The following is an 18,175-nucleotide window of genomic DNA, read 5'->3' as shown; positions in this document are numbered from 1 at the left end:
GCTCCAAAACACATCGACTCGTTACATACTTTAGCTAAGCGCTCAGATTATTTCACAGGTTTCAGGGTGTAGCAAAGAGAACAAAAGGGATTTCACCATTGCTTTGATTTACTGGCTGCCAAGGTCAGTGCAGTATTTAAATGTGATTATTTAATGATATATTAGGTCACTACCATGTTTTTTGTAAGTATAATTAAACTGGTAGCGTGCCTAGAAGCTTTTTTAAAAATTGTTCTTCATCATTTTTTACATTTAGGAAATAATACTCTCAACAATGGATTACGATTAAAGAAAGATTGAAGTTTTCCAAGGATTCTGATGAGTCTAGCAAAGAAGAAAATAACTTTGGAACTACAGAGAAGAAGAAGGAACAGCTCAATCACCGACTGTCTCAGACACAAGATGACAGCTGTACATATGTGAAGATGGAAATAAATTCCTTGGAGGACGCTCATGCATGTGAGCATTGGCAGATCTGATGTAGTCTGTTTGGAAGAGTCAGGTCTAGCTGCATAAAGGTATCTACTCCACTGAAATTATTATTTGGGGAACACATTCCTGCAATAATTAATTTCCATCTCCACCTTCAGAGCTATTAAATCTTATTTACTTTCCTTCACCTTCTTTGCAAGTCAACATTTTTTGGTGTTGCACAGGACAACAACTTGAGAGGTCTCCATTTATACTGATAAACATATCCCTTGTATAATGGAAAATGTGGCATTCCAAATGATTGCAAAAGTAGAGATAGGCAAATAAATTGGACATAAACCCACATCTATCACTGTTCAGTGTAAAAAATTGTCTATGAAATCTTGTCAAAAAGCAAGGCAGCTTACTACACTATGAGCACAGTAAGTCTTTGATATGAAACTGAGGTTTTAAGTTGGGATCCTACTTCCGTTACATAAAGCAAAAAGAGGCTTTATCTATGACAGAGAACAAGGCCAGATTCACTTCAGCTGTGTGAGCACCACAAGCCTTCCTAACCTGTGGTAACATCCCTCACTACATAAAGTCAAAAACATTCTTAAAGAAAGGATTTTGCAGTAGGCTTCATTAAATACACTATGATAAGATGCTTGAAGTCAAACTAACAAGAACATGAACCTCTGCAAAACAATGATCAAAACTAATAATATTAGAAGCCAAACTGTCAGCAATTTCTTGAGTAACCATGAGTCTTGCTCTGGCTAGGCTCACTCAGCAGAGTTACTGTCAGCATAAGCAAGCAGTAGACAAGCACTGCAATGGCAGGCACAGAAATTATAGCACCAACAACATTTAGGTACCTACTGGCAGGTTAAAAGAGCAGTCTCTAATGAAAAAAACTGTTCAAGGAATCCCTGTTTCTTTAATATGGCATAAATATAGGTGGAAGATTTCTTCACATTTTAAAAATCACACATTTAGGTCATATTAAGCTCATGTTTTGGAGACTCTGCAGGAGTTAACTGTATGACCTCAACATCAGCCACAGATAGACTTATAGTGTGGACTCTCAGGTACAAAGCAACTCCAAGAAAACCACTCAGGAGTAAAATAAAACACATACTAAAGTCAATTTCTAAACAACATAGTAAAAACAAGATCAGGTGCAGAAAACTGTCCATTTGTGAAGGAAAGATTTAAATTGAAATATAGGCAAGCAGGAGAACTGAAGTGAAATCATTTCAACTACCATATTAAACTTGTCTTGCAGACAAATGAAATAGACAGGGAGATGCAAATGATAAGAGCTTGGCTGAACATCAGTGATGACAGAGACACACTTTCAGTGAAAAAATGAGGCTCCTACCAAGACAAGCATCTGCTAGGGTCAAATGTGTCTCAGGAAGTCTGATAGCTCTATCATTCTCAATGAACTTGCTCCACTGCCCAGGGGTCCAACATGTCCTGCACAAGACATGGGGGGCAGCTAAGTAATCCCATCAAGTAGTCTGTTTGAAGGAAAGTGAAAGAGATCCTCAGTAAATTACTGAAGCAGCAGTCAGGCATCTGACCAGTGCCTGTTAGTTCAGAGAGGAACTGGAGAGGGATATCTTTCCTCTGACCCAGTAAATCATTTCAAAGGGCCATTCATACCCAAATGTCTAATGAACCATAAGGAGTATAAAGAAATGTCTATTTTTTTTCCTGAAGAACTACCAATATCCCAAGGATGCACTGCCTTACAATAACTGTTTAACTGCCTCTTGCAGGTAGTAAGAAAGTTGACTTCTGCTTACATACTCCACTGATTCATTGGAGGTAGTAGCAGTCTAAACTTTTCAATGAGATACAATAATTGGGAGTCTGAATGACCATGTTCCATATGATCATTCAGTTCTTTTAATCTGCTTTTCCCAGCATGTCTCACATTAAGGACTCAAAATCTGCAGATCTTTCCACTCCACTGCAAGTGATTTGTAAGTAACAGAAATAAAGCTAGACAGAAACATCTTGTTGTTCAAGGCATAACCAAAGCCCCAGATCACAATCGAAACTTCAAGTTGTTATAGAGGTTGTATCAGACGGGGACTTGACAACTTACTCCTTCTTTACACACAACAGAACTGCACTAGTTAAAATAATATCCTAATTCCTTTTAAAGCCTTTGATTCAAGGAAACCCAAATTTCCACTCTAAAAGCAGCAGAATATTATTATATACACCAGGGTATGCACAAACAAGCATACACACACAGAGGTAAGGACAGTCTATTACTGTATTCTTTAACTCTTCATTATATATGGGTAGGATATGGCACAATATCTTGTACCACCTCTTGTACCAGTAATGGTATTGGGCTTTCTACAAAGAAAGCTGTATGCCTGCCTGAACATGTCCCTCCCCCTTTCCCAAACGACCTGACAATACGCGCTTCAGTCATTAGGGTTTACAGGTCTTATTATTCAGCTTATAGATTTCCAACCTCTGCTACACATCTGTACTGGGTACAAAGGATACATTCCCTTATCAGATGTCTAACTCCAGCCTGCAACTTGATGAACACAGAGTCCTTCCTCATCTCACAAACAATTACTGAGGTAATGTTTCTGTCAAGACATTCCACATTTTCCCTCCCCTTCTTTATTCAGGTTGACCCTATCACACATTCCAAATGATAACAGGATCATAACCAGACTCTAATTTCTAGACCTGGTCAACAGAATTAATATTTTCCTTTATAATTCTGATCAACTCTTAGAAAAAGAAAAAAAAGGGGTGTGTGTGTGAGAAAAAGAACAAAAACTATCTCCACGTCTTAAGGGGGGGGGCGGGGGAGGGAACAACACTTCGACCATTGGCTGCTCTAACTGCATGCTGTGTACTGTAGCTTTCTGCATGTGTGAACAATTTTTATTTTAACTGTTTAAAATATCTTATCTCTGCTCGATTTTTCACTTGAATTTTTACCAGTTCCGTTCAGGGAGGACTACGTCAGATGCAGCAACAGCGCCCTCTGGCCGACACAGAGAAAATGGCATCTAATGCTCTGCTCTTCCAGAGCTGCCAATGTATTTAGTTAAATTTAAACAAACAAATGCAACATTTGCTCGGCATACTTTGGCATCCAGATTTCCACTGGTAACAGTTTTCAAAATATTCTTATTACTGCTTGCCACATCCCAGTGCCTTTTAAAACTCTATAACATGAGATTTGTTTTTACTTGGAAAAGTAAGTGACAAGTCACTTGAAGCTTCTTGAAAGTATGTTGTTTCTTTTTCCCCCCAAATCTCCCTCTTTAATCATCTCCGCGAGAAAAGCCATTGCAACTCTTAGCAGCTTTCTTTCCCCCCATATACAAAAGCACTTGCTGGTTTCCCCTTCCCCACTCCTGCAGCAGAGCGTCAATGTGGAAAGAGAGTTTCAAAATAGGAGCACAAACACTGACAAATCCTCAAACTTTTTTTTACACTTTTATTTTACCTCCATGTTTTCCCAGCTGCTCTGCTTAGAAGACAATAAAAAAGTGGCCTGCAAAAAACTACAAATTAAGAGACTGGAAAACTGCAGCCCAAGGAGGAGGATGTGACTTTAGTTTGACTTACCAATTTTATCCAGCTGTATATTTTCCTACTTGCTTTTTACAGCAGATGAGCTCAATGCTCAGGAACGTCCACCCTGTGTCAGGGAGCCAGGCAGAGCCCTGATCCCCACGCTGGATGCTGCTGAGCGAGCGGAGCTGGGGTGGTGGTGGCGGCGGCCGTTGCTTCGGCGGCTGCTGCGTGCGCTCGCTCGGACCCAGATCAGGAACTGCTTCCCATTCCCCAGCCCCGCTCCAGCGCTGCAGGCTTCGGGAGGCAGGGCCGGCCCCTGCTACTGTGCTGCACTTTCTTAAAGGGACAAGCTCCGGCCTGGCAGGAGCGCACGAACCGGGAGCTACCGAGGCTGCCCGGGCTGGCGGCCGGAGCCGGAGCGGCGAAAGGCTGAGTTGCCGCCTCCAACCCGGGCGATAACTACCGCAACAAGAGACGGTTTCCTATCTGCCTTGGGAACAAGAACAACACTCATCTACACAGTTTTTCATCCAAGGTTTTCAGGTGTTGCGGTTTTAATTTTTTGCTTCCTTCACAGCCTCTGCGACGGAGGTGGTAATTATTGCACAGCGAAGGAGGCAGCAGCAGCAGAGGCCGCGCGACCCCCTGGACCGTGGGCGCAGGGTCGGCCCTGCGGCCGGGACCTGGAGGGGTGCAGTGCATCCACTCCCACCCCCTGCTCTGTGCTGTGCTCCGCGGCACACCAGCCCTGGTCTGTAGTGACATTAGGACTAGAGATATCCCCTGGAAACTCGGATCATTTTGACCTTGAGAGATTTTATTCCCTGTGCTGGAAAGGATATGATTTAATTAAATCAAAAGCCCTAATTTGCCATTTTTTCCTCTTCAGTCATTCTCCAGATAGCTTTAATCCCATATAAACCACTGTTTCTAGCATGTTTTCTGACTTCACTTTCAAGTATGTCTGATATGAATAGCTAGATTAATTTTGGGAGTTGTCTGCCTTGTGTGTGTTGCTGTCTGCCCTAGAAGAAACCACATTCTCTGTTAAAGAATAACACTGAAATTCAGAGATAGTAACACCATCTGCAAAATCTCTCTCTCTGTGTCTTTTTTAACTCATGGAAATAGATGGTTTGCTCTCTGTGCATGTAAGTAATCTGTTTTTGTTACAATGACTGAACTCTCACGTTGACAACACCAATCAATACATACCACAAGGCAAAGTCATATATATACACAGATATATATCTATTTAACGGCACAACCAAAGCAAGCAAGCTACAGGGAAAAAATCACCTTCAGACTGGCAGACCAGACCAAACAAGGATGAGAGATGAGACCAAGTCACCACTGTCCTCTCTGTCTGCCTTCATATACACCAATGCACTATAAGCACAGAACAGGGACAAACGGCCAGCAAGCCATGAAGTCTTTCTGTTTCTTTGGTCCTATGGGAAAAGGATATGGGTACCAATCAAAAGGTGAATCCAGCCCTTTTAATGCTAATGGTCCTTCACAAACAGGCTCAGTAGGTATCCGCTAACTAGTGGCATGTATACCTTCTACCCTGTAAGCAAAGTAGCCATTTAGCCACATTACTAAATTATAATCTTCAGCATTATTAGCCTTATATTAAACCATGGGAACTCATCAGTGTTCCTCTAGTATAAGCTATACTTATGCTCCTGCTTTCCCTAGCATGAAGTCTGGGAAAGTTTACAAATGCAAACTACACGCGATGCACAGTAAAAGAGATCTTATAATTCCATCAATCCTCCCTCTGTTCACATGTTTCCATTGGTCTATTAATCCTCACTTTACACCCACATCACTGCCTACTACTTTTTTCATCTCAAGTCCCTGACCCTTTACTCTCTGTTTCCCCCTTCTGCATACCTGGTATTTCTGCAGCTGACCTCCACCGTTTGAGCTCCACCTAGCTGTCTTGCCCCCGCCTTCTCCCCTCTAGCTTCTCATTGGAAGAGGAAAGAAGAGCTGAAAGGTGGGAATGATTAACTGATTCCTTCTCTCGCTTCCCTCTCCTTCCTCCAGCCAAAGTTCTGGAGCCAGAGACCTGTATGCAGCCCTAGAAACTAACCTGCAGCAGCGGGACAAGGGTTATAGGTAGGTTTGCATTACCAACACTCTCTCCTCACATTAGCATGCTGTACCATTTATTATGATACAGTGTAACCAAGATAAATGGCCTTTGTTAAACTTGTTAACATTAGTTAAAAGTTAACAAAACACTCATCTTTAAGGCAAAGCTGGTCATCTGCTTGATGCCTCAGCTAAGGTTATTCAGACATACAAAACAGGCAGAGTCTGTCTACAAGACAACATGGTAAGGTGCTGTAGTGGATGGGGATTTGAAGGGCAAAGAAACAAATGGTGGAGAGAAACTGGGGTTTGAGGGGGGGACCTAAAGTGATGCTCCATTGCTCTGCGCACACAAAACAAGAACATGGAAAAGCACCAGAAAGTGCCCAGCAGGAAATAAGCTTGTGCCACTGGACCAGAATGATCTAACTAACCACCATAAATGTTAAGATAAAAAAGAGTATCTGCTGTTGGTTACATATATTACTCCATACTCTCCTCACAATCCTGTGTGAAAGCTGCTCCTCTGCTCACCACAGCATCTGGATGTTCCATTGACAGAGCATTGTCTAATGGTTACAGCACAACTGCAGGTTTCTATTACTTGCTGTAGGAAAAATGTGTGGTATATTAGAGGACATAGAATTCAAATTCTGCTGCATGCTTGGATATTTAGTTAGCAGTAAATGAAACTAGATAAATCACTAATTCTTTTTGTGACTGTTTCCCCAACAACAACATAGTACACTAAACTTCGGTGTTATATAATTGACTACTTGTATTAGTAACAGCTTGGGTTGAAAGATGACAGAGGAGCCAGCTTTTTATTATTAAATACTGAACTGCAGATACCTCAGTGAAAACTGAAAAGTGTTGCAGTTTGCAAAAATGTTTAATTCTGCAGAGCAATCCCCTTGCACAAGAGATGACATTTATTGGGAGATGTTTTTGTGTCTTTGCTTATAAGGGACAGCAAAACCAGAAGTGATCCCAAAGTTATCAAGAAAGAAAGGAGGTATGTTTCTCTTTCTGAACGCAGTATCACCTAAGATCTACATCCTAAGACAGCATAAACATACCTACAGAGGCAGCTCCTTCTGAATTTAGGAATAAGACCATTAAAGAAATCAACTGCTTATTTCTGAAAACGTTTTTAGGCTCTGATGACCAAGATCAAAACCAAAACACTACAGTATTATCTGTGCATAAGGGCCTTTAATAGAAAGTGGAAAAAAAGGGGGAAAGAGACATCTAAACCCAAATAGATTATTTGCTGCTTAAAACCAGATTCCGATTCCCTAGAGAACATAAAAGCAAAAGCTTCTGTGAGATGTTGCTCTACCTCTGTAGATATAAATTGTTTGTTAGATCCTTTGTCCAAACAAAAGGACATGGGTATATTAATCTAACAACAGAAGTGTCTGTTGTGAGAGGAGATCCAGTGCCAGGCTGCCTGCTCCATCTGACAATGAGAGTAAACACCATGGCTCTGTGAGCTCGGCTGCATGCCTTGCCTGACACCACCACCCAGTGCAGCTATAGGGTCTCTATCTCAATCACCACAGGCTACAGAACTAGAAAGACTTTCATACCCTCCCTACAGAGATTGCTTCTGCATGTCTCCCAGTCTCTGAAATGCCACACAATGTTTTGAGCATCTCTTGAGTGTGACATGCAGAGCAGTACTGCTACTATATACACTGACACCGGATGTAACATGGTGATGGAACCATCACTATCCTTACTTATCAAAAAGCCACAAGAAATTCTGTTCCCTGTTGCTAAAGGGCTGAAATGAGGCATATATACTCAACAGAGTACAGACATGTATAGATGTTCTTTTTGTTAATACAATTCTTCTAAAATTATTTTTATCTTTGGACTCAAACCACACCATTGGATCTAAGGGCTGGATTCTACTCCCACTGACTTCCTGATAAATAAGGATGGAACTGTGCTCCAATTCAGGGATATATATGTTTCAGACCAAAAATTTTCAATCCTAACCCACATCTTTAATGTGTTAATACAGCAGTTTGAAAACTTGCTTTGAACTTCAAAAAGTAGGGATCTGGACAATGCTTATCTGAAATAATGTTAATTATCAATTAAAAATATTAATGACACAAGATTGTTTTCCACTAGATGAATCGTGATGTGCGCACATACCTGTGTGTGCATGTATGTATTTACACACATGCATGCATGCATACAGATGTTTGAGTGAAACAGCGACAGAACTTACTGCTGTTAGGTTTAGCTTGCATCTGATGTATTGTTGGTGTACTTTTTTTTCTGCAGCATTCTTGACATCATGGAAAAGTATGTTTTAGTTAGCTGCCACTACAAGCCCAGAACAAACATTTAGTTTTGGTGCGGTTATTTTTTCAGTTAAAAAAAAAAAAAAAAGGTTAGAAGTAAATAAATTGGTTCCTAGATCCTAAACTTTATCAGATTTGCAAGAGCTGTGCAGTTAATGGAAGTTATGGCCTTCAACATAAAGATAACTCTCCTTGACAATGTCTTCCATCAACATACTAGCTATCAAACTACTCATACCAACTGTTTTTAAATAAAAAAGATTTGTTTTCCTTATTATAAAATGGGTTATGCCACAGCATTTAGGTCAGCTACAACTATATTCAGGTCTGTACCCGTTGTAATAAGATGTAAGATGTTGGTTTGGACCTTCCTAGAGATGGCACATTTCAATTCCACTCTTTTCCCTGTGTTTTTCTTGTTCACAGTTCCTTCTTTTTCATTGGCTTCTCAAGCTCATTGTAACCCTCTCTTCTGTATTGGTTAAGATTTGGTGAGTGGTCTGCACAAATTGTTTGCTGAGAAAGGAACATGCAAGCTTGAAAGAAAAGGCATCAATATTTGCTGCAGCTTAGGTTAACAGCTATAGAAAGAAGAAAAAGGCATTTGTTCATCAGAAAGGAGAAGAGGTTTACAAGCTCTTAGAAAGTGAAAGTCAGAGATTATTCCAACTGAAGGAAAAAAGAAAAAAATGTGAAAATTCTGCAAGAATTGTCATTTCTTTCTTTAGTTTTGCTTGGTACTTCTCAAGCATTTGGGAAGTGCAACTCTTTTTTCAGATAACAGCCCAGCTCAAACCCAGATCCCTGAAGGAGGACATAATCAGCCAGAATTACATTAAATTTCCTGCCACCAAAACACTGATCATCTTCCAGCAATTAAAGGTAGTTAGCAGTCCCTGACTACTGTAAACATTTGTAGCCAGCAACGTCACTACGGCTTCATTTGCCTGCCTTGAAGAAACTTGGGTTGTGTTCACACCTAACACCTTATGACCATTTTGAACCTATTCGTGACACTTTCTCAGGGATAACAGACTAGAGTTATAGAAAAACCACACAATTCACCTGAACTTCAGATCCTTTTGGTTTCTCTTTGCTTTTCAGTCACCGAAATAGAGGGCACTGATCTGTTAAATGGAGTCTTCCTCTGCTTTCCCCATCATTTTTTAATACTTCCTTCTATTCTGTATTTATCTTATTTTCCAGAAAAAAGTCCTACGTTCTAGCAGATGGTCACCTTACAAGAAGTGCAGTATGCAGACAGGTGATCTGCATCACAAACATTAGTAAGCACATGTTCTTGGCTAGATCTACTAAATATATGAACCAAGGAGGGCTGGGGTGAGCTTGTCCCTAGGCAGCTGTTCCAACAAAAGTCTGTATAATGACATTCCTCAACATTTTTCATTAGTGGGATTTTTTTTCCTTTTTGAAAAAAATCCAAAGACCACCTTGGGCTGCACTGCAATATAGGCTTTCACTAATAACCATAATTTTTAAATCAGTTTGGGCTTTGAATGGCCTGAGGTTTTTTTCCTTTTACTCCCCAGATTTATATGCATGGATTTGTTCAGCTGCACAGTGGGGAGGGACACATGGGCATTTTTAAGTTTTAGAAGTGTATAGGGAATGCCTGATCTTGTATTGGCCACTATTTAATTAGCAATGATTTAGATCAATATGTCTTGTTCCAGTCAAGAATAGGGCACTAATACAGTCAGAAATAAAGTCAGTTTCTAACTATGAACACACAGACCTCAGCAACTTCCAGGAAAATCAAAGAAATGTCTATAGAAAGGGAAAGGCTATTTCCACTTCTATTCTGATAGAGGGTCTAGGCCAGATCTTTTACTCTGGTTTACTTCTGGTTAGCACAAAACCAGAGTGCAGAAGTAATGGCAGTATTTAAACTGCTTTTTCCACTCCGTGGTCTATAAGCTGATCAAGGTATGTTAAGGCTCTGATGCCAACTTAGAACAGCCTTGGGGTTTTGTAAATGCTACTTGGCTACTCATGGATCCTGAAACAGCTGCTTAGCAGGCAGGGAGCTTGAGCTAAATATCCTTTTCATTACAATACTGGTGACAGAGCTATCACACTGCTCCCATTCGACCTAGGAAACTCACTTCCTTCAAAACTGACCAAGGTTTCTAGGTCTGCATTGCTTGTGAGTGCTTTGTAGCACCTCAGCGGAAAAAAGTAGCTGGAGCAACAAGTCCTGGCTCCATCTGCAGTGCTGGGCATGGGATGTTTGCTTACTGTGTATTCTTTGCAGAAGAACTAGAAGGATTAGTTATGGTTGGTGTGGCTTGCTAAACTCTGATTATTCATGTCCTCTGAAGTTTACAAGCAAACTAATTAGCAGCACCGATCCCTTAGTAAGAATCAGAAATCAATTAGGAAGGCAGCTGACCTTATTATAACAATTAATTGCAAATGACATTCAGTTTCAGTACTTGATGGGCAAGCTCTCTGTTCTGGCTTTTGAGGCTTTAGTGTTTTGCTGTTGGGTTGGGATTCTTTTTCCCCTTCATTACACCACTGTGTACCCACCCTGATTTTTCTTAGACATAATTTCCATCATATAGAATCTGTCCTATTTTGTGACACACAGTTTCCTGGAGAATACTTGACTTTCTTTACAGGAATTCCTGTATGCTTAGGAGTCCTGGAAATGGGACAAAGTTCCTACGGAAAGTGGCTCCTTACTTCTAGGCAAAGGATGCTGAATTACTTTCTTGGAAATCTTCTTGTGAGGGTGAGGACAGGGGAGAAGAAAGATGTAAGCCATCTTTGTTGTGCTTGGTAAGACAGTTCAGTTCACTGAGAATGCAGAGCACCCATGCTCCAGTGGGGTGCTAAGTAGTGTATATGTGATTACCAGAAAGATTGAGTTGCTCTGGAGACAAAAAAATACGATGTTTTCTCTGAAGCAGGTCACTGAGATATGAAGAGGGGCATACCCAGATTCTGCAAGGTATAATTCCATCATGGTAGTCTGAGCCAGAAGGAGACTTGGAGTATGCCAAGGGAGCAGCACATATTAACTAAGTAGTGGCCCTGATTCTGTGCAAGATGTTCATGCACAGAGACAGGGCCCTTAAAATTATTGTTTTCTCCCGAACTACTGCACAAGCCAGAGAAGAAACTGGTCACCTTGAGGGATGTAACTAATCAAGAATGAATTGGTTTTTGAGAAGACTTCTAAGATGTAAAATGGTAATGCTTTAAAATCACGGGGAGTAAATGTGTTCCTCTTGAATACATATTCATACACAGCTAGAGAACTGGAGCTGTCAGAAAAATGCCATACTTTGTTTCATGCAACAGAATCTGAATTTAGCATTTCTATTTTTTTGTATTGGCTGGCTGTGAGGTTCTAACAGCTGTAGGAACTCTTTAGGATACTGACAGAGGGGCAGCATCATGCCTATGGAGACAACTATGGGAAACTTCCTGCTCAATTCAGCAGAAACATGACTGAGCTTAAACCCTGACAACTGATTCACCACAGCCCTGCTCATTGGTATACTCATTTACATCAGTACAAAGCACGCACCATCTTCATGCTGCACTTTACATTTATGTTGCACTCATGTAAATACTGCTGCAGAGTGCATGGCAGTATGGAACTGGGTCACACGACTTCACAGCATTTCAGATCCCATCAAGTGAAATGCCATGGGAAGAAAAGGTTTCACATTCTTTTGTTTGTAAGTGACTGCTGCAAACACATTAATAGAAAGGACACTGAAAACAATGAGACATTAGGTGTAATTAGGCTTCATGCGCAACAATGGTTGGACCTGATAACCTTAAAGGTCTTTTCCAACCTAAAGGATTCTATGATTTTGTGATAGTGAATGCACAAGCTCTTCTTAACAGAGTAAAACCCTAAAGGATTCTAAATTGCACCAAGGAGGAAGATGCTGACACTAAGTTTTCTTCTAATTGGTGGTCACTCTGGAAGAATCAAGGACAGTATAAAGAAAGAGAGAGGAAGAACAGAGCATAAAATCAAGAACATTACTAAACTATAATTTCCAATAAGCATATTTACTAACTTACAAGAAATGCCTCCAGTTTAGACTATAATTATAATCAAAAACAAATTAATATGCTGGCCTTTCAGACTGAGTAACAGCATGACTAATGCTAGTAGCATAGCCTGGGTACAAGTTCTGTTGAAATGGTAATGGGGTAGAGAACAGATGGTGTAGAAGGTTACAATTTTTATGCCATTAGGATATCTGTTGCTTCTAAATACACCTGGTTTGTCTGTAATTGGGGATAGTGAGGACCTGTTTTCTGTAACTTTGCTCTGAAATTGAAAACCACCTTGCAATAGGTAGAAGATTCTTCTTGCCTTTGCCTGGTGAATGAAGTTATGTCTGATATTCCATTCCCCTCCCATTCCCCACAAGCAAATTAGAACTAACCTGGATGATCTGTGTAGTTTCTGATTTGCTCTTCTCTCTCTCTCTGTGGGTCTGTGTTCAGTTCAGGTCCTCACCAAGTAGGAAGGCCCCACCTTCAGGTAAGTTAGTACAGCTGTTTTGACTGTAGAGATGGTCTTCTGGAGAAACAATTGCAAATAAATAGTTCCTTTTAGCTTTCTATCAATATAAAAGGCATCTCCAAAGTTTTTTTCACTTTCAAAATAAATTACAATAGAAATATTTACATAGGTTCCTGTATGTTGTCTGTTAACTTTAACACAGGGCTGGTCTTCCAGTGTTCTGATGAAATTACTTTGCCTTACACCAGAGTGATTTGAAGCACATGCTTGACACTAAGCAAGAGAAGATGCAGGTAGCAGGTACTATTTGAACATGTAAAGGCAAAAAAAAACTTAAAGGCTTCTTTGCTGAAGCACTTAACAGTGCTTTTAATACACTCCAGAATCAAACCTAACATGACCACCTCATATGTACCATTGTATCTTCAACAATGATTGCATTTACATTGTAGACAAAATGTTGACTGGTTACTCTACAAATTAACTTTGAGTATAGGGATCATAAGTGATCACTGATAGAGAAAAATAAACAAATTTGCACAGAGCATGATTAACATGTAGAAAGATGGCTTTCTGCTGATACAGAACTATTGGCTTCAGCTTCTTTCTATCAGCTGCTCTAGACATGACTTCCAGGATTTAGGAAGAAATCTGTTATAATTTACGTATATAATTCAGCTAATTTTCTTGTTGTTGGGGTTTTTTTCATTATTTTTTATTAAAACCAAATGATTGTGCTCCAGGACATTCCACAAATGCTGCTGCACTGTCATTTTAGGAAATACCATTAAAGCAACCTTCTCCTTATTTGCTTCCCAAGGCATTTAACTAAGCTGTTTTAAGAGAAACATCATTAAAATTGTCAATTCCTCCATGTGTGCCTTAAGATTATTCATAGAAACGGTTGTCTTTTGGGGATAATAGAAACACAGGGCCTTGTTTTCCCTTTATTAACCCCATTTTCCACTGAAGTACAAATATCAACTTTAACACAGGTCTTTCAACACTGGGCAAATTGAGACCTCTTTTTTTTCCCCTCCTCTGTAAGAATTTGACATTAGTGAAAGATACCACATCAGGAACATTAATGAGTGAAGTCCTCTACCCAACCTGAAATTATGTATAGCAGAGGAAGCAGTTCTACTGCTCACCCCCAAAAACTTCCACCACAATTCCTGATTTTTGTCCTGGCATAACTAACTTTAAGAGGATGTGGGACAGCATATCCCAGATACTACTTGGCCCCAAATAGTAAGTGCCAGCTGTGATTGCAGTTCTTGATCTGTTTTGACTCAGTCATGAGAAAAAGACAAATTAAGGTATCACAGAGCACAGAACAGTTAAGGCTGGAAGACACCTCTGCCAATCACCAGCTCCAAACCCACTGCTCAAAGGAGGGTCAACTACAGAAGGTTGCCTGGGACATCATCCAGTCAGGTTTTGAGTATTTCTATGAACAGAGACTTCACAACCTCTCTGACAAACCTGTTCCAGTATTTGATCATGCCCACATTAAAAAAGTTTTTTCTTATGCTTAAATGGAATTTCTTGTTTTTCAGTTTGTGCCCATAAACTCCCATCATGCCACTGGGCACTGCTGAGAAACATTTGGCTTCATCCTCTTTACTCCCCTCACCATCAGGTATTTATACATATTGATATGATCCCCTCAAGCCTTCTCTGGAATAAATAGTCCCAGATCTTTCAGTGTCTACTCATATGTCAGATGTACCAGCCCTTCAATCATCTTTGTGGTCCTTTGGTATACTCTCCCCAATATGTCCATCTCTCTTTCGCACTGAGGAATCCCAGAACTGGACACAGCATTCCAGATGTGTCCCACCAATGGTGAACAGAGAGGAGGGATCACCTCTCTTGACTTGCTGGCAATGCTTTTCCTAATACAGTTCAGAAGCTGTTGGCCTTCTTTGCCACAAGGGTACAGTTCAGAATCATGTTCAGCCCCTTGAGTGCTGGGTCTCCAGGTTCTTTTTCCCTAAGCTGCTTTCCAGCTGGTTGACCCCAGTCTGTACTGCTGCATGAGGTTATTCCTCCCCAGGAAGAGGACCTGGCATTCAAACAGCAGTATGACCACATGGTCTATCAAACTTTCTTCCCAGCTTCATGTTGTCTGCAAATTTGCTAAGCATGCACTTGGTCCCATCATCCAGGCCATTAATGAAGATGTTAAACAGTTTTGAATCCCAGCACTGACCCTGGGTTACATTATTTGTGTGGCCCACAGCTGATCTGTTCACTGCTGACCACAACCTTTTGAGCCCAGGAGCTCAGCCAGCTGCTAAGCCATGTCACTGATCACTTATCTAGCCTACACTTCATCAGTTTGTTAATGATGACATGTGAAAGTGTCAAAAGTCTCACTAAAGTCAAGATAAACAGTATCTAGTGCTCTTTCCATATCTATCAAGCCAATCATCTTATCATAGAAGGCTCTTAGGATGGTCAGGCATGATTTCTCTTTATAGATTCCTCCTTATATTTGACTATTCCCAGTCACCTTCTGTCCTTCATATGCTTGGAAATGGTTTCTAGGATTGTTTGCTCCATCACCTTCCCAGGGACTGAGATGAGGTTGTCCACCCTGTAGTGCTCCAGATCCTTTTTCTTGTCCCTCTTGAAGATAAAAGTGACAGCTCCTTTCTTCCAGTCCTCAGGAACCTCCCCCAGTGTCCATGACCTTTCAAAGATAATCAAGAGTGGCTTAACAATGACTTTAGACAGCTCCTTCAGCATTTGTGAGTGTATCCCATCAGATTCCAGGGACTTTTTTTGTTTGTCCAGTGTATTTAGATATTCTCTAACTGCATCCTCATCCATCAAGGACAAGTCTTCCTTGCTCTGTACTTTGCTGCTGGTCTTAGAGGCCTAGGATTTCTGAAGGTTGAGTACTTACAGTAAAGACCGCAGTGAAGAAGACTTGAGTATCCCATCCTTTTCTGTGTACTTTATCACCAAGTCCCCTAGACCATTCAGCAGTGGGTCTACTTTTCCTCTCATCTTTCTTTTGCAGCTCATCTCCCTTTAGAAACCCTTTTTGTTGCCCTTCATGTCCCTTAGCAAATTCACCTCCAAGTAGGCCTTGGTTTTCCTTATCCCATCCTCACATATTCAGATACTGTGTCTTTATTCCTCCCAGGTCACCTGACCCTACTTCTACCTCTTGTAAACTTCATTTTTACATTTGAGTTTAGTCAGGATGTCCTTACTTACCTATACAGGCCTCTTGAAACCTTTGTTTCATTTCCTGCTCATCAGGATTAAGTGTTTTTGAGCTTGGGGGAGATCCTTAAAAAACAATTTGCTCTCCTGGAGCTCTCTTTTCTCCAGGGCTGTGTATTGTCGCATTCTTTCAAGCAGGTACCTGAAGAGGCCATAGTCTGCTCTCTTGAAGTCCAAGGTTGTGATGTGTTTTCTGCCTTGCTCCCTTCTTTCAGGATCCTGAAGTCTACCATCCCATGGTCACTTCAGCCAAAGCTACCCTTGACTGCCACAACCCCAACCCATTCTTCCTTGTTTGTAAATACCAGGTCCAGTAGAGCAACTTTTCATCTCATCCATTATTTGTGTTAGAAAGTTGTCATCACTCCAGAAGCCTGCTGGATTTCTTGTGCCTTGCTGTGTTGCCCTTCCAGCAGATACTGAGATGGTCATGAGGCTTTTCCGTTTGCCTGAAGAAGTTTTCCTTTATTTGTTCTTCTGATCAGGCAATCTATAACAGACATCCAACAAAGCATTGCTCTTGTTGTATTGCTCACTAATCTTGACCCAAAAGCTCTCAACTGGCTCATCATCCATCCCCACGATGAGCTATATCAAGCAGATGCTATCATATACTGGACAACCGTTTCACAGCACATCAGGCTCCTCCTCTGCTGTAGTTTGTCCTTTCTATGCTTTCCACAGAAAACTTTCAAATCCAAAGATATCCCATTCTGGGAGGCCTCATGCCCATTCAAAACAACATCACAGCTCAGAGTCAAATCTATCATTTTCCCTGCAAACCACATTTTCTTCCCAGTTTGTTGGTGTTGATTCTTCTTTCCCCATCTCCAGTCTTGCCACCTGCGACTTCAACACATTGACACATTAGGCCACATTTAAAGACTTGGACATTGAGCTGCTGAGGAAGAAGTTTGAACTAAACCTTTCAATCTCATTAATGTAGAGAAACCCTCACACAGTCCTGGTTATGCTAGGGCACTCTGCTAAAGGTTATCTCAATTTATTCGCTATGTTACTGCTTCATGGATCAGTCTATCCTTATATTCCTTAAAGAGCTATCCTTAGTCATGTGATTCACATAGCATCACATCTTCTCATCCCTGAGTCTAAACGTAAGGTAGCTTACACTACAACACTTGCAATTGTAACAATTTTTCATTATGATCAACTGAAACAGGATTTGAACAGGTGACCAAATATTTGTTTAGCCACATGTAATGAGTAAAAGCTTACTTATCAAGCAGGCCTGCTTATTTCTGTAGCATTAGTTTTGGTATGGAGCACTGGCTATTTGATTCTACATTCATGTCTGCATCTGTCAGTGCCACAGAGTCCCACTGTGCAATGAAGTGATCCTGGTCCCAATCTTCCTAACATAACATGTAACAGAACTAGGATGTAACATCTGACAAGAAGCAACAGGCATGCTTCTGTGTAGTCCTCATTCATCTCAAAGAAAGTTCCTGCCTTGGCTGACACTAGGGCAGTGAACCCCTGGGGTTTCAAGAAGCATTGCCTGGCACATTATCTGTACACAGTCCTAAGTGGTTTTCTCAAATGAGCTGATGGAGATGGAGCAGGGAAAGAGAGGTTTAATGCCAAATTTCTTCACTTGATGTAAATATCAACCCTTTTGAGTAGTAATTTGACATTCCTCAGCAAAGACACAGTTTGCTTTTGAAATATTTACCTTTTCTTTATTTTTTATAACCTTAAGAAAATTTGGAAGGAATGTGAACTGTTTTGTTTTTTGTCTTCCTGTGACGGCAGAGATTTATTTATAGCCAGGAACTGCAGGACAGCTCTCACGTGGCTGCTGAAAATTAAAACAGCATGTAGGGTTTTGTTTTGTTTTGCTTTTATGCCTTTGCCGCTACAATCTCTCCCTGCGTTCCCTAAACCGTTATTATTGTAACCAGAGCCACATTTTGCATTGCTACAATTGCAGGGTTATGTAAATTCCAAAGGCTTTAAAGGAAAGGGCCTGCAGATTCTGCTCTGGGCC

At 40.8% G+C, this 18,175-nt stretch overlaps 1 protein-coding gene across 2 annotated transcripts in view; it reads right to left on the bottom strand.

Annotated features, from left to right (window-relative positions):
* DAAM2 (dishevelled associated activator of morphogenesis 2) overlaps nt 1-18,175 on the bottom strand; it is a 206,453-nt gene that overhangs the window by 174,981 nt on the left and 13,297 nt on the right. Inside the window, exon 2 of one of the 2 annotated variants that reach the window (XM_027788603.2) lies at nt 12,848-12,984. The gene's annotated coding sequence lies outside the window, so the exon portion shown is untranslated. Of the gene's footprint in view, nt 1-4,035; nt 4,258-12,847; nt 12,985-18,175 lie in introns of those variants that run through there. The other variant, XM_005238672.3, reaches the window with a different exon arrangement.

Source organism: Falco peregrinus, chromosome 11 (assembly GCF_023634155.1).
Source record: "Falco peregrinus isolate bFalPer1 chromosome 11, bFalPer1.pri, whole genome shotgun sequence".
Taxonomy (NCBI): domain Eukaryota; kingdom Metazoa; phylum Chordata; class Aves; order Falconiformes; family Falconidae; genus Falco; species Falco peregrinus.
This window is presented reverse-complemented; position numbering and strand designations above follow the sequence as displayed.